Genomic DNA, 25,058 nt, shown 5'->3' with positions numbered 1-25,058 from the left:
TGGAAATTAAATCCTACTTTGCAAAACTGATCAAATGCTAGTTTAAGTACAACAAACTGTAAATATCATGAAAGAAATGGAAATCTGTCTTTTTGGTCTACATAAGGGTCTTTTCCTCAAATCATGATCCCAGAAGGAATAAGTGAGTTGAAGACACCTACTGACAAATTTGTGGTGCCTCTTTTATCCCTTCTAACCTGCTACTGAATTAAGGAACAAATGGAATCAAACTAAGAAACAATTAATGAAATCTACATTCCTTGCAATGAAATACTTCTAAAAATAGTTTAACCCTGAATCTATGAAACTAAGCTAAGCATAAAGATAAAAGAAGAGGAGCCTTGGCTGCTAGGGTTGGGCCCTAACCAAAGAGCTTCAGCCCTCTAAGTTCAACTCAGCACTGAATCCTAATGAGGCTCTAGGCTTCTCTACTTATACAACTGAAGTCTCTAATGACTTCCTTAAATTTGGGGAGGCTCGGCTCCCAAACTAGAGATGAAATAACTCTTTGTCTATCACTTGCTCGGCTACCTTCTAATCTTCATGACTTGGTTTCTTACACTCTGAGCTAGTGTGATTAATGGACGAATATTCAAGTGGAAATGTGGAGGATTTACCTCCTACAATCTCTCTCCCTTGTCCCATTCGATTTTCAAACCTTAGTCTTGCCAAAATTCCTTATTTTTCTCTTCCAAACCTGCATTCAATGCATATTAGTCCACAAGGCACAATATCTCACTTTAACTCATCACATTAAACAAAATATAATCAAAACATGTAATAAGTTGTGTGAAAAGTTGGTTTGACTAAACTAGGAGGTGAATTAAGGCCCATATAATTGCCCACTGATGAGGCCCATCATCACCCCCTACTAAACATGTTACTTGTCCTCTGAGCAACTCAATCAATATCCATGTCTTTCATAGCTCTAGTGGCCTCCCTAACATCCCATGACTCTGTTGTGGTTTCCTCTTCTTGTTCATAGAAACCAGCTTTCTTTTCTACCTCCTCCCACTGCCTCTTTTCTTCTTCTTCCTTCCTTCCTTCTAGAATCCCTAAGAGCAGTGGTGGACTAAGTCTCAAGCCAATCCAATTGACTTTGAGCTTTTGCATAGATTTATTGTACATGGGTGTCCTATTCAGTGCTTCTCTCATTCTTTGGGAAGAGTGGTACTCTCTTCCCACCTTATCCAATTTTTGAGTCACCTGTAGGTTTAGCAGAGTCTCCTATAGGACTGCTTCTACTTCTTGTAGGTTCTGCTGTGTATCATGTAGGATTTATTTTCCCTTGGATGAGGTGGATCTAGTTATAGGTCTTCTCACATAGGTGATAGGAGACTTAGGAGGAGGAACTTTATCCTACTGTTTCGGTGAGTCCTCAATTACAATGGGAATTTTGGTTGGAGTTTGGGGTTTCCCCTAACTTATCCTTGTGATTTTCCTTCTCCGGAGATATAAGGGGATCTGCCTCTGCCTTTTTCCTTTTTGTTTGATAGGGATGCTAAGAGCAATGAGGGTAGTTGTTGCTTCTCTCTCAGTGGGTTTTGGAGACACCCTAGGTGACTCCTCCTTATCTTCTACCCCCTCTTTTCCATTGCCCTTTTCCTTTATTTTTTTCCCCTCTTCTTCTCCTTCTATATCCTCATCTTATTTATCAGTCTCTTCTTTGTCATCTTCCTCGGTTTCCCCATCACCTTCCTTCTCTTTCTCCTCTTCTTCCTCCTCATATTTATCATCTTCATCCCTCTCTACTTCTTCTCGATCTGTTTTAGTTTCTTCCTCATCCTTTTCACTGACAGTAGGACTAATGTCATATGTGAGGGCTTTGATATCCTCCTCTGTCTGCATGTCTCTGAATATTTCCCATTGGATAGGAATTATGAGGTTGTGGAGGGAATCTTCTATGATGATCCTAATTAACCCATGGTGGGCTCACTGTTGGTCGTTTCCATCCTGCACCTTTATGCTTGTGTCTATCAGTGATTGCAGAAGGAAATATGGTATGATGAGCCTATGGTGAGGAGGTATTTCTACTCCAAACCTCAATTATTGAATAAGATCAAAGTGATACCCATAAACCACACTATACCTACCCTCACATGATATGTATTTGATAAGGTGGTAGCTTACCTCATTCCAGGGATATGGTAGGATTGCTCTCCTTACTCCATTTTTTTCCTCAATGGGCTCTTCTCCCTCTAAAAAGAACTTCCTCTTGGAAATCTGGTTATCTCCCTTGTCTTCCTTTCTCCAAGGTACTCCTAGGGAAGTGTGGTAATTATGCTTATGATTTCAGGGGTGATATCTATGGAGAGGCCTCTCACCACAACAGTGCCATGAATTTTGGTCATTGGAATGAGGGATAGAGAAAAATCTTGGGCTACTTCATCATCATACCCTCTTATTTTTTCAAAATACCCCATCCAATTATGCCTTGTGAAGATTTCTAACACATGAGGTTGTTGGTGGAATCTCACAGTATTAATGGGCTCCCTTCTATTAAACCCCCCTATCATTTTGTTGGTGAATTTGGAGGAGCTGAGATGGTTGACACAATTTTTTGAATGTAGAAGTAAATAACTAAAAAAACACTATGGAGACAACTACCTTACACAACTGCCAAATTCACTCATTAGTAGGGGATTTTTTGTTCAATTCACTTTGATAAAGGGAAGTAATTATAGAGCATACCTCTTCATAGTGTTGGTTGTGGCCAATCCCCATGTTTTCCCCTCTAAAACTCCTCTCGGGCAATCCTATAGACTCTCTGTCTGTATCCTCTAGGATTCATGTGCAATCCTGTAGTATTTCCTGTGTAATCCTATAGGAGGTCTTGTGCAGGAGACAAATGGAATTTTCCTCTTCACTAGGTTGCCTAGGTCTCGGAGTGACTTTTGCTAGAATGAGCCTCGAGGAAATGCATGCATGAGTGCATGGTAATCAATGAGTATTTCTTCTTATGACCGACTTATGTGAGGTGTTGTGCTGGTAGCGGAGGTACGTTTTCTATTTTTGGACCTTTGGTCCCCACTGTTTTTGTCCTTCTCTTCTCTCTTTTGACTTGATTGTTGCCATGTGTGGGAGGACCAACTGTTTTTTCTTCGTCGACTGAATGAAGGTGGCCAAGTTAACTGGACACCTTTCGCTTATAAACTAACTTACTTGTAACCTTTAGATCTTTTGACTACATTATGAAAATGAGAGAGTGAGCGAGATAATCACCTGTGGTGGTAATATCTTGCTACAGTTGTTGAAGACCGGAGGTGCTTGTTGTGTGTTGGTTGCATGCTATTTTTCTTGCATTTTTTTCTTGCTCTCTGATGATTCCTTTTATGTGCAGGTACCTGGTGTTGAAGATGATGGAGTTACTGTTGCTCTGGAGATCCTTCTACCCTTGGATCTTTATGCTGGAAGCTTGCTGTTACTCATGATTTGTATTTTTTGAGATAGGTTGCTACAAGATTTCCTACAGGATGTCATGTAGCTGCTTCTCCCTCAAAACTTTTAATCATACACTCTGTTGGGATTTTGAGGATGGCGACATGGATTGAGAGCAAGACTAGGAGTGTGAAGAAATGATAAATGCTCAGGTTTTGCTCCCTTCTGCTCTATGTTCCATTTTTTCTCTCTGTGTTTTCTCTTGAAGACTATGAAATATATATATATATATATATATATATATATATATATATATATATATATATATATATATATATATATATATATATATATGAAACTAATTTTTTTTTAATGGTGAATGGAAGGGTGATGAAAGTGAAGAAAGGTATGGCAATGAAGTTGTGATGTAGGGATGTTATTTTTTTGACATGGAAGGTCATTTTCTCGCTCTAGGGTCACTTCCTATAGGATTCCAAATCTGCTGTAATTCCTACAAGATCATGTTGTAGGGTTTCAAGGGATCCTTTAGGTTTACAGGGGATCTTGTAGAAAACACAATCCCCTTGTAAACTGAACCAAAGGAATGAAAAAAATGAAAGAAATGGTAGAGTGATGAATGACAATGAGTGGAAAAATAAAAATGTGAGTGAAATACGTCCCTTTTTGATGCTCCTTTGTTCTCTGATCGTCCTTCTTGCTAACCTGCAAATAGACATTTTAATGATTTTTTTTTTTGAAAACAACTAGGCTTCCTCTGAGAGGTTTTCATCCTAGTTGTTTGCCCTGGGTGCCTCAAGAGAGGTTTTCACCCAGGGATCTTTTTATTTTCCCATTTTTTCTTTTTTCACACCATTGGGCTGCCCCAAGAGGTTTTCAACCCAATAGTGGGACTCAGGTGCCTCATGGAGGTTTTCGCATGAGTCCTTATTTTTCTTTTTCTTTTTCTCAATGATTTGATGAGGCAAGAGATGAAACTTTCTTCACCACCATCACTATTTTATTGATACCATCAATGAACTCTTGCTTTGAAAATGGTATTTTGTAAACTTTCAATCAGTATCCATTAAAAAGTAAAGGAATGGCCTCTTCATCTATGGCTCTGATCTGCATTGAACCATTATCATGACATCTTTCTATAACATAAGTTCCTAGCCATCTTGTCCTTAACTTTCCCTTAAAGTCTTTATATCTGGAATCATATAACAAGGCCCAATCACCTGCTTGAAATTACTTATCATTGATGTTCTTATCATGCCAGATATTCCTCTAAAGTTGAGTTTCCTCTGTGTGTAGAAGGGCCTACATTCTGAACTCATCTAAACCATTTAACTGAAGCAATCTCTCTTTTTGCGCACTGCTATGATCTAGATCTAGTTGGGTTGTCATCCTTAATGTGTTATACTCAAACTCAATGGACAAAAACGCCTTTTTCTCATAGAAAACCTCATAGGGTTTGAATCTAGTGGTGGTCTTCCGGGTGGTATTATAGGCCCAGGTGGCCTCAACTAGTTTGTCTGCCCAATCTTTCCTACTACTATTAAACACTTTGGTCAAGATGCCCTCCAGCACTCTGTTTGTCACCTCCACTTGCCCATTAGCTTGTGGGTGATAGGGAGTGGAGGTCCTATGCTTGATCTTGTGATGGCTGAGCAAGTCTCAATCATGTTGGAGGTAAATGGGCTGCCTTGATTAGTGACCAGTTCTCTAGGGTACCCAAATTTATAAAATACATTCTCCCTTAAGAACTCAGCTACCTTCTCCATTGTTGCTGCCTTGATTGCCTTGGTTTCAACCCACTTAGTAAGATAGTCAGTGCACACAATGATGTACTGTTTTTTCTTGGAAGGAGGGTCAATAGGTCCAATTAAGTCCATGCCCCACTTTTAAAATGGCTCGAAAGTCACTTGAAGTTGTAGAGGCATTTCATCCCTTGGAGTAGGCTTTCCCATCCTTTGGCACCGATCACATTGACTAGTATATATTTTCACATCCTGATGAAGAGTGGGCCAATAATAACCTTCTTGTAACACTTTGAATGTTGTCCTCTTTGCTGTAAAGTGACCTCCACAAGGCCCAGCATGACAAGTCAGAAGGATGTCAAAAATTTCCTCCTCCCTAACACACCTTCTCAAGATTTGATCTGGGCCAAGTTTGAAGAGATTTCCCCCAATCCAAGTGAAGGGGGAACTCTTCCTTATAATCTTTCTTTTCTCTTTGGAGGACAAGTTCGGTGGGAACTATGTAGATACCAAATAGTTTTCTATGTTAGCAAACCATGGAGAGAGAACCGAAATGGAAAAAAAGTGCTCATCTGGTAACTGGTCATCAAATATCCCATCTTCAACTATAGGCAAAGTTAATCTGGACAAAAAGTCCACAACAACATTTTCCTTATGAGGCTTATCAACAATATTTAGATCAAATTTTTGTAGTAAAAGTAACCATCTTATAATACGAGCATTCACATCAGGTTTATTCATTAAATATTTGATTGCAGCATGGTAAATATGGACAAATGTTTGATAGCCTGTAATATAATGCCTAAATTTGTTCAATGAATGCACAACAGCCAGGATCTCCTTTTCAGTCATTGTGTAGTTTAGTTTGGCCTTTGAAAAGTTCTTACTGATAAAGTAAATGGCATAAGGAAATTTTTCATCTATCTGACCTAGGGTTGCTCATATGGATTTGTGTGAGGCATCAGCATGAATGTGAAAAGGAAGGGCCCAATTTGGGTCTCGAAGAATCGAGGTAGTGGTTAACTTGTTCTTCAGGATGTCCAAGGTCTCTTGACAAATTTTTGACCATATAAACTCAGAGTCTTTGGCCAGCAACCCAAATAACGGAGGCCAACTTGTTGAAGTCCTTTATGAACCTTCGGTAGTATCCAACTAATCCTAGGAAACTTCTGACATCTCTTTGCTTTTGAGGAGGTGGGACCCTTTGGATGATAACTATTTTGTTGGGGTCCACCTGTAGTCCTTGCTGAGATATTGAATGACCCAGCACGGTCCCTGCAGTCATCAAGAATTCACATTTTTCGGGACTGGGAGATAGGTTCATTTCAATGCATTTGTGCAATACCTTACCTAAGTTGGACAAAGCCTCCTCGAAATAACCCCCATAAGGTGTGAAATCATCCATATAGATTTCTACCACATCATGGACCAACTCAACAAAGATACTGAGGACTACCCTCTGAAAAATGGCAGGAGCATTGCATAGGCCAAAAGGAAGGACCCTATAGAAAAGTACCCCAAGGACAAGTGAAGGTGGTTTTATCTTGGTCTTCCGAGCTAATCTGGATTTGGTTGTACCTGCTGAATCCATCTTAGTATTTAAGTCATTAAACTCAGTTCTCTGGTCAATTGCCTTATCTGTTAATTGATCACTGGTATTCAAATAAGGGGTAATATGGGACATTTTCTCGTAGAATAGATCTTTTTGTTTTGACAGAATGGATTTTAGCTCCAATGCCTCTTTGATGAACTCATCAATAGTGGGGACATCTTTATATTTCACCATAGTCTCTTGCAACTCTTGGATTTTCATATTCTTTTCTAAGATATCTACTTCGTGGCTTATCCTAAGTACTTCCATACTTTGCTGCAATTGGACTATTTGTTATGTAGCTTGCTTGTTCAAATTTGTTTTCTCGATTTTGAACTATTGTTCAAGTTGTGCTATCATTTATTCTCTCTCTTAACAAAATAGATACTTCAGTGGCCTTATCAATGGTGGCAGTAGCATATGCCCCTGAAAATTATGACATCCTAGTTAAATTTTCAGTTGGATTTGAAGGAATATCCTTCCAGATTATATCTATTGGTTCATTCCCTGGTGGGATTTCTAGTGTTTCCACTCTTCTTCTCTTCCTCTGTCTTCTTACTACAAAATTATGTAGTGGGTTGTAGAATACATCTAAAGGAGGTATTCTTGCAACCTTTCGGATAATCTCAGATGTCTGAAATGTAGGTATGATTTCTGCATTATGTGAATTTGTCCCTTGCTCGTTCATTGGCTCTCACTCTGAAACTTTCTAAGTTTGTTGTGGAGTATGGTATCCTGTAGTTTCTTGGATATTTGTTTCTTTGTTAGTATCTTGGAGTTTTTTATTAAAATGATCCCATTCCTGCTGCATATCGCTACTTTCTCCTTTGGGACCCATATCCTGACTTAGATCAGTTTTGACCTGTTTCTCAGCTGACCTTTTGTTAGATTCTATTGGAGCCTTTGTTTCTTGTGTCTTCCCTATGTTCTGGGCTGCATTCACTTGAGATTATGTTCACAAATTTGGTCAGGAATGATCTATCATATATATCCTGAGGGTCAGGAAGAAGATACATTTGTTTCAAATCGTTGGCTTTAAATGATCCCATAAGCTCCACCTTTGAATTCTTGAATTGTCTGTCTTTAATATTGACATTCTCCACAAGGCATCTAACCATATCCATGTATGGTAGTATCTTGTCTCTTGCTCCTATTTTGTGAAGAAAAGAGCGAGCCGTGTCTCTAAATTGAACTACCAAGGGTTGTATTGAATCTATTATTGGCTTGGTAACAGTAATTTCAGGTCGCTCATCTTCAAGTCTATTATAGATAACTTCCCATGGCGTTGCTCCTCCATCAGCACTGCAAACTAATCAGAAAATATGGGCCGCATCACTGTAACCTAAGATTCTGAAACACTCTATTGCTTCTGTTTTTGCATTAATTTTCATAAGGACATCTCTTTTGAAGCTTTCCTGAAATGAAATTGAGGTTGAAGAGCTCTTTGAAATGACTTGAATCATGGGAATATTTTGAATACAATCTCTGCATTGACTAGCCATGACTTGAAAACATTAACTTCTCTCCTCAAGCTGCTAAACAATAATTGCTCTGTCAACCCACTTGATATTTCATTAAAACTCAATAACTTCCCACACTTTACACCTAATTTTCCACATCATGACTTTCAAACGTTGCAACATAGCATTGTTTGTCGATAATGCGAAATGTGATAAACATCGTAATATCGCATTTCGCAATTTTTAAGGTATAACACATTGGCATGCTTCGTTAAATTACGATTGTATATTATTAGAGTAACATGATCGGAAAATTGCAGTGGAGACTTGATTGCATATCACATTTCGAGATTTTCTTTAGGATGTTTATAATTGTCACATGGAAAACTGCGAGATGCAATTTGCAATAAAAGTTTAAGTATGGGTTGCATTCTAGAGGTTCAAGGCAAATTTTAGAGTTAGGACTTATTTTCAAAAGCAAAAAATTTAAAAGGGTCCGCATTTATATGTCAAATACTAACTATTAATCCCTATAAATGCCCGGGGTGCGGGGGGTTGTTACATAGTACTACAATTGGTGATTCACTTGGGACAACCAACTATCTCTTATTTGTCTTTTGAAATCTCTAAAACTTTCAAAATTAGAAGAGTTATAGGAATAATAATTACATGAGTTACAAACCAAACAACATTTCTTTGAAATCATAATCACTCACTTAATTTTATTATTCAACTACTTTACTCTTGTAATGATAAAAATACAAATGTTTGCATCAGTCTATAGTAAGTTTTAAAGAGATATAGTAGGTCTCTTATACATATTAGTTTTTATTGTTTACGCATTTATCATAGATAGAGCCTCTGCTACCAACAAGCATTCATAGCCTCGATAGGGTTATCTTTTAACCAACAATGATTCATTGTCTCATCCAAAGCAATTTTCAGAATTCAAAATCATATTGATTTTCTTTCTTTCTCATTTGGATCTTGTTTTTTTCCTTTTATGTAATTTTTCCTTTTAAGCATATTAAAAGATATTGTCTAGGCTTGGTAACCCAATAATGACAATGCCATTCACTGGTTGTAGTTAAAATGAACAAGCTGGCTCTTGATGAGAGCCCTTATCCTTTGATTGATTAGATCATTGGCTATTACCCTATTTTGATATGCATTATTGGTAATATCCATTTAATTATTCCCTTATGATCATGGTAAACAAGCTCGTAATGAGACTTATTATCTTTTAATTTTTGCATATTTTTGAATTCCACTCTAAAAAAGGAAAATTTTATCAGATGGGGTGAATTATTGGTTCTTTTTAAGAGTTTTTGGATGATAATAATAGAGTCTTGAGATACTCATTTCTAGAGAGTCCTTACTGGGTTAAATATTATTTTCTTGACTAATAACAAAACATCTATATTGTATAAAGATAAGAGCTTGTTCATAGAATAAGTGTTTTGAGAAAAGGTCAAGTTTCTCCAAAGAAATATGGTTCATTATGATACTCAAATGCTCTAATTATTTCTTTAACTTTTCCTATTTATAGAAGCAAAAAATCGAAGTATTCTCAGAGACTTTATTTTGAGAAGCCAAAAGTAAATACTATTTAACTTTTATTTTTCCTAGGAATCTTAAAGACATTATGATACAAAATTAGAAGAGGTTATTTTCTAGGAAGAGTATTTTTTCAAAATTTGCCCATTAATGGGCAAAGAATCTATTTTACTTGACAAGTCTTGTAAAAGAAATGTTGATGGCCCAATTTTCTCAATGATTTGGAAAGGTCCAAGCCACAGTCTTTGGAATTTGGTGTGTTTTCCCTTTTCCTCATGTGCTTTGTCCCATTTCAAAACCATATCACCTACTTCAAAGGTTTTATGACTGGAAGAGGTTGTATCAAAAGAGGCTTTGACTAATTGTTGATGATGGGAATGGGTGGCTTTAGCTTTTTCTCTTTCTTCTTCAAGCTTAAGGATCTTGTAATATTCCTAATTAGCCATGGCTAATTGGAATATTTGATTTTGCCCAATTTTTGACTTCTATAGTTATTTATAAATAAAAAAGTGAGGACGGGGGACATAACTCACTTTAAGAATAAGGGACATAACTCACTTCAAGAATAAAAAGTCACTTCCTAGTAGCACAACGTTGTGACTTAAGGAGGAGCCAAGTGGGCCAAACGGGGACACAGAAATGGGGCCCACGCAGACACATGGAGGGACTGCGCAGGAGGGAAGAACACATGGCAAGAGGGGAATCACGTTAGAGGAGGTGAGCCTAGGGATTGTGAGAGGCAGAGGCTATAAAATAGAGAGGAGCCCCCTCATTTTGGATCATTTTGGTTATGAGCATTTGTGATAGTCACTTTGACTTAGAGCATGCTGACTGTTTAGCTAGTCTGTAGCACTGTTTAGTGCATTGAGTGTCTCTGTTCGGAGATCTCACCCTTAGCCCCGGGGGCCTTCAAGTGCCTGCTCGGGCAAGGTATTTCCATTGGCATTCCAGCAGTAGATTCATCAGCATTTCAGCAGTAGTTTCATCAGCATTTCAGCAACAGTTTCATCAGCATCTTTGAGGAACTGCACAGAACCCCATGGGGGTGATTTTCGGGGGTCGGCCATTTCAGAAAAGCTTTCTGGGTTTTTCTGGGTTTTTTTTAGCAAAATTCGATTCCAGAGTTTCAGCCTTTTCTGAGGAGGGGAGCAGCCCCAAATCCTCATTCGATTTCCAACAGTAGTAGTAGCACGGCAGTTTCCCAGCAGCTGGGACGCAGATCAGTGTGAGGCCATTCTAGGAAAGCTTTCTGGGTTCTTCTGGGTTTCTTGAGTAGAACCCGAATCCAGAGTTTCAACTTTTCTGAGGAGTGGAGCAGCCCCAAATCATCATTTGTTTTCTAGCAGCAGCAGCAGCACAACAGCAACATTCACGTAGAGAGGCCATTCTTGTCATTCTGAGAGTATTTCTTCACTTGCCTTGCGCAAGTCGAGGTGCCATCTGTCTAATCACCTCTTGTACTCATTTATTGCTCAGTATAATAAAATGGCTTAGCATTCTCTCTGAATTTCTTGTGTATTTGTTTATGGTTTATTTGATATATATAGTATCATTGTTACTTGTATCTCTGTGAGCATTCTCGACTATTATACCACTTGTGCATTTCTATTATACTCTTAGATAGAGTCTGGAAAGGGCCAGGTAGCCTTCGGATCTCATCCTCTTTTTCGAGGTGACATATCTGGTAAATTCCCTCCCAGTCCATCTCTGGTTGGAGTTTTCTTGTGTTTGGGGTATATTCCTGATATGGGATATTACAGTGGTATCAGAGCATAGATCTGGCTCAGCCTGTGGAGTTAGCAATCTATGAAACGGGGGAAAAACCCTATATCTATTACATAGGTCAGAGATACAGAGACATTAGTCGTAGGTTGGAGAATACCTACAGAGAGGGAGATTGTGTTCCTATGGCAGACGCAGAACAAGAGGAACTTGTGGTAGACACAGAACAGAGAAAGATAGTAGTGGACACAAAGCAGATGGCAAACGAGGATGGGAAGAGATCTGCAGATATGCTCCTCAAATCAGTGCAGGATCTATCGAGGCAGATTGAGGTGATGGCGTAGAGATTCACGACAGTAGAGGCTAGACAGCGAGAGAGCCCACGAGTTTTTCAGATCGGTGAGGGATCAGGTGCATCCTATCACTTGCCAGAGCAGCGTGATACAGTGTAGTAGGGGGCCTCACATGCCCCTACACGCTCTACCATGCCCACCTTATTAGGAGCAAACACGAGGGCCGTAGCCCAATAGGAGGCACAGCCTGGACATATGGGCGACAATTTTGCAGAGTACCAGGCCTATGGGCAGGAGTTTAGGGAAGCCCTCTCATTCATAGATTTTGTTCAGTTCCAGCGGGATAGTAGACCCCATGACCATCATAGAGGGTACCGACATTTCCATGATGGTGACATCCACCATGCAAAGAGTAGATTCCACTTGCCTACATTTGATGGTTCATCAAACAATTCGGTAAAGTCTGGGGTGGAGAAGCTGGACATTTATTTCAAGCTTAACCAGATGTCGGAGACAGAAGCCATCAAGGTGGCAACATTGCATTTGGATGGTGAGGCCCAGGATTAGTGGTTTCATGGAATGGTTACACTAGGTCACTCCACGGTGATGACATATGCTGAGTTTACCAGGAGACTGATGGAGTGATTTGATCGGAGGGATCCAGAGCAGCATTTTGTTGACCTAACAAGGCTCAAACAGATAGGGAGCCCAGAGACCTACATTGCAGGTTTCTTGAGGGTCTCTGTGATGGTGCCAGACCTATCCATGGCATGGAGGGTCTATATGTATGTTGAGGGGTTAGCAGAGCCACTTGGGGGTCTAGTCTGATCCACTAGACTAGCTACGCTCTAGGACGCTATCAGCAGGACCTGGGACTTATAGGATGTCTTACCCAGGACCCGGACACCTTACCCCCAGAGACAGACTTTCCAGTCTAAGGGAAAGGATGTGAGGATTCCACCTCCAAAGGGTAATCCAGGACGAGTACAGCTTGACGATGATGCTAGGAGGGAGCTAAAGAAGAAGCGATTATGCTTCACTTGTCAGGAGCCATGGGCACTAGGACATAGATGTGCTGCTGGTAAAGCACATTTTATTGAGGTCTTCTCCAAGAGTAGTGGAGAAGAGGACGATGAGGAGGATGTGGAGGTAGGATATAACCATGCCAAACACGGACCTTTACCACCTCCACCACCAGCAGCAGGTGGTGCATCTTTTGCACCCACCAAAGGGGCCCTTGCAGCATTGTGAGGAGTTCCCAAGTATCTGACGCTACGCGTACGAGGGACAGTACGTGGCTAGCGCATATCAGTTTTGGTTGAAAGTGGGGCAACCCACAACTTCATCGATGCCCAGATGGTTGAGTGGAGAGGTATATAGATAGAGAGCTTCAATGGGTTTTTAGTATTGGTCCCAGGAGATCAGACTATGATGTGTGCTCCTTATGTTCCAGAGCTATCAGTGACAATGGGCACCTACACATTGACTGACCACTTTTTCGCGGTCAATATTCCAAACACCAACATGATACTAGGTGTTCAGTGGCTCATCACTTTAGGGAAGGTCACGACATATTGGAAGACCCTGGAGATGGAGTGGGATGATGAGAAGACAGGGAGCCATGAGAAGATACGGGGACAACACACATATTCGCCTCAGACTGTTTTGTCTCATTGGATGGAGGCAATCTTCCAAAAGGGAGACATAGAGTGGGCAGTAGAGTTGCGTGCATTAGAGGTAGGGACTACAGGGCGGACGGTACATCTGGAGATACAGTTCATCCCTGACCGATATGCCATAGTGTTTGGGGAGATTCCGCCAGGAAATCCACCGGACTGGGGGTTTGAGCACACTATCGAGCTTGAGCAGGGCATCCAGGCAGTGATCACCACCCCCTATAGGCACCCCAAGGCCTATCGGGATGAGATCAAGCGGGCTATATAGGAGTTGCTGGCTCTTGGGCACATTTGACCGAGCACGAGTCCTTTTGCTTCTTCTCTGGTGTTGGTGAAGAAGAAGATGGTACATTGAGGATGTGCATCAACTACAGGGCCTTAAACAAGAAGACCCTGAAGAAAAAGTACCCTATACCCAGGATCGATGAGTTGATGGACGAGTTGAGGGGAGCACGATTCTTCTCAAAGATTGATTTGAGATCTGGGTACCATCAGATTCGTGTGAGGGAGCAAGATATTCCCAAGACCACCTTCCGGTGTCACTATGGGCACTTTGAGTTCTTGGTGATGCCTTTTGGGCTAAGCAACGCCCTAGCTACATTTCAGTCCTGCATGAATCACATCTTCCGTAGTCATTTGAGGAAGTTTATGTTGGTATTCTTCGATGATATTCTCATTTACAGTAGGACTTGGGAGGAGCATCTCCAGCACATTGAGACAGTACTATGTAACTTACAGGAGTAGCAGTTCTATGCCAAATTCTCCAAGTGTGAGTTTGGGTTGACGGAGATGTTGTATCTGGGACACATCATAGGGGTGGATGGGTTGAGGGTCCACGAGGAGAAGATCAGGGCCATCATGGAATGGCCAGAGCCGAGAAACATGATGGAACTTCGAGGATTCATTGGCATTTGCACTTATTACCGGAAGTTCGTCAAAGGTTTTTTTACAGCTTGCTGCACCCCTGAGAGATTTGACGAAGAAGGGGGCATTCAGTTGGTCAGATACAGCGCAGCGAGCCTTTGACAGGCTCAAGGAGTTTATGAGCAGCTACCTAGTGCTTGCATTGCCAGATTTTATGCAGCCATTTGTCTTAGAGTGTGATGCGTCGGGAGAGGGGATCAACGCAGTATTGATGCAGGGAGGTCACCCGATAGCATTTGAGATCCGGAAGCTCCTTCCGCACGAGAGGTTGTATTCCATATACGACAAGGAGATGCTGCCATCATGCATGCATTGGCTAAGTACCGACAATATTTGGTAGGCAACAGGTTCAGGGTGAGGACTGATCACAATAGCCTCAAGTTCTTTTTGGAGTAGAAGTAGCTACAGGAGAGGCAGCAGAAGTGGATCAGTAAGATCCAAGCATATGACTTAGACATTGAGTATGTCAAAGGTAGGAACAACATGGTAGTAGATGCCCTTTCACGTAGACTAGCCACGTTGTCTCTTATGAGCTTGGATATAGATTGGAGGGCTCGACTCTTAATAAAGTACTCCAAGGACACGTTTGCATGTGAAGTTCTGGAAGGGCAGGTGGCAGATGACAGGTACAGGGTGGTCGATGAGATCATCTACTACAGGGACCGGATCTTCTTGATTGAGGGGTCTCAGCTCAAGAAGAAGATATTTCAGGCATCACATGATTCCCCATTGGTAGGACATCAAGGTTTTACCAAAACCTACAGGGCCATTAGGGAGAGGTTCTCATGGAAGGGCCTCAAGGAGGAGGTACTCCAACACATCCAGGAGTTTGATGTTTTCCAGAGGAACAAGGGAGAGATGAGCCATCCCGCAAGATTATTGCAGCCTCTTCCCATTAGAGAGAGGAAATGGGAGAGTATTTCGATGGATTTCATCACAGGGTTGCCCATGGTGCAGGGAAAGGATTTCATCTTTGTCTTTGTTGATCGAATAACGAAGTATGCACATTTCTTTGCCATATCTGCACACTATATAGCAACACAGGTGGCCGAGCTATTCTTGAGGGAGATCTTCAGGCTACATGGTCTTCCTAAGACCATCATCAATGACAGGGACAGCCGTTTCATGGGTGGGTTTTGGCAGGAGCTTTTTCGATTGGTGGGGACAGAGTTGACACTAAGTACCACTTATCACCCATAAACGGATGGGTAAACAGAGATAGTTAACAAGTGGCTAGAGGACTACTTGCGTAACTATGTCAGTGGGCAGCAGCGAGCATGGTTGAGGTGGCTGCATCTAGGGGAGTACTGCTACAATACTTCACATCACATGTCCATTGGTATGTCACCGTTCTATGCTTTATATGGGTATCATCCTTTATCTTTTGCTGACGTGATGTTTGGTGATAGGAAGGCTCCCAGAGCCAAGATATGGATCCAAGAGAGTCAGGATATTCTCTGAGCTCTCAAGGATAACATGGCTACAGTACAAAACCAGCAGAAGTTGTATGCCAACGGGGGGCGAGTGGAGAGATAGTTCGAGGTAGGGGACATGGTCTACCTACGGTTACAGCCATACCGACAGTCGTCACTAAAGCAGAAGGGGGCTGAGAAGCTTAAGCCCCACTTTTATGGGTCGTATAGGGTGATACACAGGGTTGGACAGGTTGCATATGAGTTGGAGTTGCCCCAAGGCAGCAAGATTCATAATTTTTTCCATGTATCATGCTTGAAAAAGGCATTGGGGCAGTAGGTGACAGTGACAGATGAGCTACCACTCATGGATGATGAGGGGCATTTGGTATTACAGCCAGAGGCTATCATTGATACCAGGGAGAGGCAGCTGCAGAGCAGGACGGTCTGAGAATTCTTGGTGAGGTGGAAGAATTTGCTGGATGAGGATGCCACTTGGGAGAGTGAGAAGATCTTGCAGCATCCATCCCTTGAGTTGCTTGAGGACAAGCAACATTTTTCCGGGGGAGACTGTAATATTCCTAATTAGCCATGGCTAATTGGAATATTCGATTTTGCCCAATTTTTGCCTTCTATAGTTATTTATAAATAAAAAGGTGAGGACGGGGGACATAACTCACTTTAAGAATAAAAAGTCACTTCCTAGTAGCACAACGTTGTGACTTAAGAAGGAGCCAAGGGGGCCAAAGGGAAACGCAGAAATGGGGCCCACGCAGACACATGGAGGGACTATGCAAGAGGGAAGAACACATGGCAAGAGGGGAATCACACAAGAGGAGGTGAGCCTAGGGATTATGAGAGGTAGAGGCTATAAAATAGAGAGGATCCCCCTCATTTTGGATCATTCTGGTTATGAGAATTTGTGATAGCCATTTCGACTTAGAGCACACTGACTATTTAGCTAGTTTGCAGCACTATTTAGTGCATTGAGTGTCTCCGTTCGGAGATCTCACCCTTAGCCCCGGGGGACTTTGAGTGCCTACTCGAGCAAGGTATTTCCATTAGCATTCCAGCAGTAGATTCATCAGCATTTCAGCAGTAGTTTCATCAGCATTTCAGCAGCAGTTTCATCAACGTCTTTGAGGAACTGCGCAAAACCCCAAGGGGTTGATTTTCGAGGGTCGACCATTTCAGAAAAGCTTTCTAGGTTTTTTGAGTAAAGTCTGATTCTAGAGTTTCAGCCTTTTCTAAGGAGGGGAGTAGCCCCAAATCCTCATTCGATTTCCAACAGCAGTAGTAGCACGATAATTTCCCAATAGTTGGGACACAGATCGGTGTGAGGCCATTCGAGGAAAGCTTCTGGGTTCTTCTAGGTTTCTTGAGTAGAGCCCGAATCCAGAGTTTTAGCTTTTTCCGGGGGGGGAGAAGCCATAAATCATCATTTGTTTTCTAGCGATAGCATCAACATCCACGCAGAGAGGCCATTCTTCTCATTCTGAGAGTATTTCTTCACTTGCCTTGTGCAAGTCAAGGTGCCATCTGTCTAATCACCTCTAGTACTCATTTATTGCTCAGTATAATAAAATGGCTTAGCATTCTCTTTGCATTTCTTGTGTATCTATTTATGGTTTATTTGATATATATAGTATCATTGTTACTTGTATCTCTGTGAGCATTATCGACTATTATACCACTTGTGTGTTTCTATTATACTCTTAGACAGAGTCTAGAAAGGGCCAGGTAGCCTCCAGATCTCATCCTCTTTTTAGAGGCGACATATCTGGTAAATGCCCTCCCCATCCATATTTTGTTGGAGTTTGCTTGTGTTTGGGGTATATTTCTGATATGGGATATTATAGATCTGCAATTGTCTTTCTTGAAGAGAAGAGGAATGATTTTCATTAACAAATTTCACTAGAGTGAGAGATTGGATTGCTATGTTTGTTTGGAGAACTGCTTCTTTTCCATCAACTAAAGAAAAAGGAGAAGAACTGATTGAGGCCTTCTATGTTATTCTATCTGCCCAAGGAGTGAATGTCAATGCCTTGTTTCAATTCCTATGATTGTGGTCTATAGTCCTCTTGATGATTCTGATAAGGTTTTTGTTTGTTGATTCGGCTAATCCATTACCTTGTGGATAATAGTTCGCTAAATACTTCAATTTGAAACCTCTTTTTAAGGAAAATTCTACCATAGTATTTCCAGAAAAATAAGATGCATTATCAAACATTAAAGCTGTAGGTAAGCCCAACCTAGTGATTATGTACTGATCAATAAAGTCTGTAATACTTTCTGTGTTAGCTACCTTTAGTGGGATAGCTTCGACCCATTTGGCAAAATAACCAGTAGTTGTAAGGATGTACTTGTGTTTCTTGGAAGAGTTAGGAACAATCTCACCAATTATATCTAATCCCCATTGTTCAAATGGTTATTGGATATTCATTGGTTGTAATGGGAATGTTGGTTTCTTTTCTCTTCCAACTGCAGTTTGACAAATTTTGCATTTTCTTGCATAATCATGTGCATTCTTGAATAGTGTTGGCCAATAACAACCTACATGTAGGATTTTGTGAGTTGTGGTATTTCCTCCAAAATGACCTCCATCTGGTCCATCATGTAACTCCTACATAACCTTTTTAGCTTCAGGTTTTTCTAGGCATCTTAATCATAATGAATCATAATTTTTTTTTAAATAATACATCATCAATTAATTCATGTTGATTTGATTTCAACCTTAAAACATGCTTTGTTTTGTAATTGAGATGCATAGGAACATATACATTCTTTAAATAAAACTTCAAATTACCATACTGTGATTGTGCATCGTTGAGGCTTACCTCTGATATTTTCACTTCCTTACCTTGGTCTTGTTCTGTTGATTAATGAGAAGCTCCAGTTAGCATTATGCAAAAACCTTGGCCCCTAACAATTTTAGGTGGTCAGATTTATACATCGTACTCTTGAAGTGCAGTGACCCAATTTTCTCTTTTCTCCCCCACTTCTCTTTGAATCAATAATTTCCTTACTGCAGGGTAAGGTACTATTATTTTTGTATGAGTTTTGAGGAGAAAAGGTCTGAAATGTTTTAAGGTTTTAAAGACAGCAAAAGCTTGTTTCTCAACAGCTGAGTAGTTTAGCTCGACACCCTATAAATTGGAACTGAAAAAAGAGATAGGTGCCTTGATGTTTTGATCATTTAGCTGTGTTAAAACTGTTGCATATGATGTATCATATGAAAATGTCTATAATAAAAAAGGTTTAAGAAAGTCTAGAGTTGTTAAAGAAGGAGCATTGATAATGGATTTTTTTATTAACTCAAATGACTCTCTTTCGTTTTTACCCCATTTGAAGACTGCATTCTTTCTTATCGTTGATTGAAGGGGTAAAATAATTTGTGAAAAATCAGGAACAAATATTTTTACAAAATTAATCTGGCCTAGGAATGATTGCATGGTCTTTTTATCATGCGGGAGAGGAATATTCTCAATTTCTTGGATTCTATTAGGATCAATATAAATTCCTTTCTTGGACACTATGAACCCAAGGAGTTAGCCTTCTGCTAACACAAAGTGTGACTTTTTGGGATTTAGAGAAATGCCATATTTCTTGCGTCTTTGAAAAATATGCTTTAGGTCATTCAAATGATTGTTTCTGTTCCTAGAATAGACTGTAATGTCATCTAGGTAAATAAAAACTAATTTATTAATTAGACCTTTAAAAGCAATATACATGGCACGTTGAAATGTATCACCTGCATTGATAAGTCCAAAAGGCATCTTCTAATAAGCCTATGTCCCCCACTTGGTCCTGAATGTTGTCTTTATTCTGTCATCTGGATGTACAAGAATTTGATTATATCCTCAAAATCCATCTAGAAAAGACATTAACTCAAAGCCTGCAATTGATTGCAATATTTTCTCCATGGTAGGCAAAGGAAAGTTATCCTTTTGACAAGCTCTATTTAAGTTCCTAAAGTCAATACAAATCCTAATATCTCCATTCTTTTTCTTGACAGGAACCATATGTGATACCCATTTTGAGGGTCTAATGGGAAAGATTATTTTTTCTTTCAGAAGTTTGTTTAATTAAGATTTGATTTGGCTTTCAAGGTTTGGATGAATCTTTCTATGCTTCTGTTGAATTGGTTTCTCATTAGAAGTCATTAGTATAGTGTGTTGAATTATAGAGGTACCATAGTTCTTGAGATCTGAATAATCCAAGGAAAAGACACCTTTATATGTTTTCAACAATTTGATGAATGATATCCTTTCTTTGGATGATAAACCAAGACCTAGGTTGATTTTTTGAGGCTTTTCAGATGTGCCTAGGTTTACCACTTCAAATCTCAAAATAGAACTCTGAGCCTTGGAGTTGGTAATATTTTTAAATCCGTCTTTCAAATCATAGAGATCTTCCATTTTGACTACAGACTTTGGAATTGGATTTTGATCTCGTTTATGGTTGATTTGCAAGTCATGTTCATGTTCATCTATGATTTGTTCCTCATAAGATCCTTTTGATGTAAGGAAATCAATTATATCAGCATCATTATTAAACACTCTCCAATTTCTTACATTAGCAGGGATGGAAGGTCTAAAAATTAAATTTATGGAAAATCTATCTGGACTAAATTCCTTTGAAGGTATAAGCTTATATGCTACATTGGTGAGTAAATCAGCACTTGCATTTTGTAATATGGGGACTAAATAAATGTTAAAATAAGTGAAGTAAGAAGTAAGATTCTGGGCTAGAGATTGATAATGTTTGAGATGCCTAGATACATAATGGATTGTGTTTCTTACCTATTTAATAACTATCTTAGAGTGTCCATATACTTGCAAATACTTGACATCAAGGCCAATGGCTTTGAACAACCCTTGAATTAATGCTTCATATTCTGCAGTACTGTTAGTGCATTGAAATTCAAGCCTGCAGGCTAACATGGTTTTCTCTCCTTGCAGGTTGATTAAGATACATCCAACACCTGCACCATATTCAGACTTAGAACCATCAAAACAAAGAATCTAGAATAATGAATTATCTACAAGTTTATCAACTACATATATACACTTGGAAAATACTACATCTGTTTGCGAAATTTTTTCCATCTGAGATACTACAACATTATCCGGAAAGGGAGATATTTGTGCATTAAAGTATCCCAAGAATGACTTAGCTTAGTAGTTTCCTTTGATATTATTGGTGAAAGATACTGGTTCATTTCTCCCCTTGAGATCAGTGGATGTGTACTTCATGAATTTCTCACGGTCTACTCTGATTTGGTTAGGTTTACCATTGTATGGCAACAACATATGAGTCAAGCAGTTGCAAAGTATCCATGTAACTTTTCAGACCAATCCCTTCTTAAAATTAAACCACAGAATTCAGGTATATCAGCCACTAGAATATTGATTACCTGTGAAACTTCTGGGTTGGAGGAAAGCCTGATTGAAGCTGATTTCATTTTTTCGAGTACCTCTACTTTTGTCCTGTCCAGCTGAATTATGTGTACAACATATTTTTGAGGTGCAATATTTAATTTAGTGCACACAGTTCTTGGCATAATGTTTGAAGAGGCCCCTGAATCAATAAGGTAATTATGGAAATTTTTGTTAAAAATCTCATAAGTAAGAAGAAATGGAGGAGTATGAGAGATAGATCTGTCACCTATTAGAACTAGATCTGTGGGATTTACTTTGTTTGAAGATGAAGGAGGGTTTCAGATATCTTTAGCAGCTTGAGTAACTACAGCAGCTAGTAAAGGAGCTACATGATCTGATTTTAACTCTCTAAGTAAGATTTTTTTGTTGTTGTTTGAGTTTAGTCAATTCATGTAATGAAATATTTTCTCTCATCTTTTTCATATCTTCGACTATATTATATTCCACTATATCTGAGATTACTAAAGTATTTGAAGCAATTGGAGGATCTAATGGAACAGAATCAGTTTGAGTAGTCTTAGATTTCTTAATTACTATTTTCTCCTTTACAAGAGTAGAAGATTTCTATTTCTGATTTGATGTTGACATATTAGTAGAGCTTTTAATTCTTATAGTTACTAGCATAGCTTCTGCTTCCTTTTCACTTGGCAGAATAAAATCCCACATTCCATTTAACTCAAATTCTTCCTCAGTTTCTGCTTCTTCTTCGGCTGATGAAGCTTCTTCTGGTTCTTGATCGGATTCATCATTTGAAATAGTATTTGGTGGCTGGGATGTAGAAGAAGGATTTCTTTTAAATGGGCGAAAAGCTTTCTCGGGAGAAGATGTTTCTGTAACTTGTTTCTTAATTTCGACCATTTCATTTGACATGGTCTTTAGCACCTTTTGAAGGCCTTCAAGGTCGAAAGATTCCTTGGGAGCTTTCTTTTTGGAATCTTCCTTGAATGTCACTTTCTTTGATTTCCTTTCTTCTACCTGTGATCTCTTTTATAAGGCAATAATTCTCCTTTCTACAAAAAAGGCTTATTTCATGTTTTCTACAAGGGTAGCCTTATTGGCTCTATCTCAAAAAATTGCGATATTAGAGGGAAGTTAATATATGTTCCACTCTATTTGTACATCCATTGTAGGTCTAGAAGCGGATGGGATTTTGTTCAGTAACTTGTTAAATCTGGAGTTGAAGTCTTTGATCCTTTCATATGATCTTGATTTTAGGTTGGAAAGATCATTGATTAAAGATGCCATGGTTCTATCATCACCAAATTTTGCAAGAAATATTTCTTCAAAAGTGTCCCATGTTCTTATTGAGCCTACTAGAAGGGAAAAGTATCAGGATCCTGCAGATCCCTGGAGAGTATAAGGAAACAATCTTATAACAACATCTTCATGCGCAACTCCTTAAAGGTTCATGGATAACATAAATTTATTTAGATGTTCTTCAACAAGAATACCATCATCAGGAATATACTTAGGTAACCATTTTTTTGGGTTTGCTGGAAGACCATTTGGATTAGCAACCAGTACAGCACTAGGGTTTGTCCAAGGTTGAGAAGGTTGATTGGCCATAACTTGTGTTGAGGGTTGTGAAGATGAGGAGGCAGGTCTAGAAGTAGATAGGGATGGTGAAGAACTTACTACTAGTAGCCACACTAATTGTTTGAGTTGAAAAAATGGACAGTTGAGAAGAGGCGGATTGAGTAGAAGTGAATGCGGGAGTAAATGGAGGGGAAGATGATGTGATCTCACTAATATCTGATTTAGATTTTTATGTGGCAGCTCTCTTACATCGTTAATGAATGGGAAACTCAAAAGGGGTTACTCCAAGATTTTCACTTTGAAATTGAATTAATACACCAGTATCTCGTAATAGGGAAGTGACACTTTCTTCAGAATCTTTGGGCTTTTTAGGTTTCTAAGCATAAATGGTATATGTTCCAATTTCTATATTAGGGAGTGAACTTCGGGAGACTCAGGAGTGTAATCTCAAGAAGATTATTGTCTTAATACTTCAAGAGACGAGGGAGAGGTTTCTACAACTTCAGATTTCTGATTCAGAGATTTTGAAAGAGATCTAGAAGATGTAGAAGCTGTGGAGGGGTTTTGACTCTTACGAATGTTTTTCAATTGATCTTTAGATTTATATGCCATTCACAGTCAGATCGGCCCTCCTAGCACCAAAACGTTGAAGCCTAAGATCTCTGCTGCTCCAACGTGGGGGATAACCACCCGCTCCAGACCTTAGAAAGAAACTCCTTTTCCGTTTGGTGTGGTGGCTCTGACTGGGGATGATGGGACCAGTTTCCCAGTGTGGGTTTGAAAATGATGATGGGTGGTTTTCAAGTGATTGCAATAAGAATAATGATAACTAAATGACTTATTCTGACATGCAAATCTCTAATTAAATTAATCTAATATAAACCCAGGGTATTCTGTGTGATATGCGATCTGAAAAAGGTATATGTTTTATATGTGGTAATAAAGATCATTCACGTGTTAAATAGAGATGATAACATGTAAAGATAATTTATTTGACTAAATAGTTAGTCAAATAAATGTGGAGATTATATCGCATATATTTAATGATCATATACGAAAATAAACACTTTCAACTAAGTATTATACAATAGTGCCATTAACACATAATAGAAAGAACACACTCCATATATAATTCATGAAACAAAATGTTATCACTAATTTAACAAAACAAAACTGATCATACAAGATAAAAGTACCATATGTGTGAGATTCTGCTCATTTGACTAGTGACATAGATCAACTCCTTTCTTCAATCAAATTATTCTCCAAGCATATAGAAGTGCATCAACAAAAGAAAGTAGTTTGATATTCAAAAGTAATGACCATGTTCCATAATTTCATCAAGGCATCTACAAACTTACAAAAGTGCATTCTTTGCAAATGTTTTTTGATAAAATCATGGACCCCTCTCTAAATGCATGAGAAGGGTATAAATACCATCTAACTAAAGTTTAAAAATAGATTATACAAAATATCTGAGGAGGTTTCAAACAACCTTCCTCTTAACTAGTAACTAAATCTAAAAATAAAATCAATTTGATGACCTGAGGCTATGAAAATGTCTTGTTGTCTACCAGCTTTTCCTTGAGGTTGCATATGTCAGACATTGGTTCCTGTCCTGCAAAGATGGAATTTGTAAGAGGTGGCATCATTCTTTGAGTTTAATTGGGTGAAAAATTCAGTGTCATAATTTGGCTGTGAGGTTTGACAAGAAATTTCCAATATGCCTCCCAGTCGGTCTTTGATAATTTCATGATTGCCTCTCTTTGGATTTTCATCTTTGATTTCTAGTTTTTATCGAAGTCTTTCAAATCTGGTAGTGTCTTTAGATTACCTTCTTTTAGCAAGTTGGTGGTGTGCAAAGTATGATTAAATTCCCTTATTATATTCTTTGCCACTTTCGCTACTCTTGCTACTGCCAATTCTGCGTACTTAATCTGTGCATCCCAATCTGTGAATAATATGTCTTTGTGTGTTTCTTCAATCTCTGGCATATTAGTGCTTCTTTCTTATTTAGATTCTTGTCATTCAATATAGTTAATATCTTAGTATTGAAGTCATTAAACTTAGTTCTCTGATCAATTGCCTTATATGTTAATTGATCATTGGCATTCAAATAAGGGGTGATATGGGACATTTTCTAGCAAAATATATCTTGGTGTTTTGACAGAATGAATTTTAGCTCCAATGCCTCTTTAATGAACTCATCAATAGTAGGGACATCTTTATATTTCTCCATAGTCTCTTGAAATTCTTGGATTTGCATATTATTTGCTGAGATATTTGCTTCATGGCTTATCCTAAGTAC

This window comes from Pinus tabuliformis, chromosome 9, assembly GCF_031772625.1.
Source record: "Pinus tabuliformis cultivar Carrire ecotype Pingquan chromosome 9, CPIR1, whole genome shotgun sequence".
In the NCBI taxonomy this organism is placed as follows: Eukaryota; Viridiplantae; Streptophyta; class Pinopsida; order Pinales; family Pinaceae; genus Pinus; species Pinus tabuliformis.
Note: the sequence above shows the minus strand (reverse complement) of the source record.